A 1,045-nucleotide genomic window follows, 5' to 3' on the forward strand; every position below is an offset into this window, starting at 1 on the left:
CTGGGACTAGTTTTATTGGTTTCTTTTTTTTTCGTGGCTTTCCATAGGAAGTAGTTGGAGTTCTCGTGAGCAGAGAGTGACTCTATGAATTTTGTGAATTTGTTATTGTTGTGCACTTTTATTTTGTTTTTTATTTCCTTTGCAAGTTTGTTTAGGTGATTTTTGTTTTCTCGTGTTCTATGTTTTTGCCATTTTGCTTTCTCTTTTCTTTTTTCTCTAATTTTTTCAAGTATGTCTGATGGAATTATTTTTGTTTGTCTGTTGGTTGTTTCAGGTATAGTGGTTGCCCTTGCTGCTTCTTGGATAGTTTCTGTGAATGTTGTTACTGCCTGTTCGACGTGTTCGGGTGTTTCCAATGGGATGCTGCAACTGGTTTTGCTCTCGATTATTTCTTTAAAAATTTGCCATTTGGTTGTTCTGTTGCATAGTGTCCCTGGATTGCTATAAAGTATTAATTTGTTTCTGTAAGCAATTGGGCTGTATGCAATGGGGCTGGGTGTTATTTTTAGTTTATTTGCGTTTAGTCCCTTTGTAACTGCAAAATCGAGTAGGCCAGGTATTTTGCTCAGGTCTGTCGGCCAGTATGTCTTCCTGTGGATAATATATTGAGGTTGTTGTTAATGTATTTTTCCAGGGTTCTACCTCGAGGTGTGGTAATTCTTGATCCCCATAGCGTGTGGTTTGCATTGTAGTCTCCCGTTGCGATATACTTGTCACCTAAGTGTTGAAAGTACTCTTCCCACGTTTGTGATGTCATTTTGTGTCGCGGTAGTACATATACTGCTGACAACTGTAAATGGTTGCTGCTAGTTTGTACAGTAACGGTGGTTGCTTGTATATATTCCTTACTAGCTTGACTGTGTTAGTGGTGTTTAATGTCGTTTCTTATTATTACTGCGGTCCCTCCGTGTGATTTTCCTGAGGGATGCTTGGTATCATATATTGTGTAGTACGGTATTTTTATGTAATTTTTTATAGTGAAGTGTGTTTCCGATACGAGTAGTATGTCGATATTATTATTATACAGGAATGTTTTAGTTTCTAG

The sequence above is a fragment of the Bombus bifarius genome, unplaced genomic scaffold (genome assembly GCF_011952205.1).
Source record: "Bombus bifarius isolate JDL3187 unplaced genomic scaffold, Bbif_JDL3187 scf7180000009436_frag, whole genome shotgun sequence".
Lineage (NCBI taxonomy): Eukaryota > Metazoa > Arthropoda > Insecta > Hymenoptera > Apidae > Bombus > Bombus bifarius.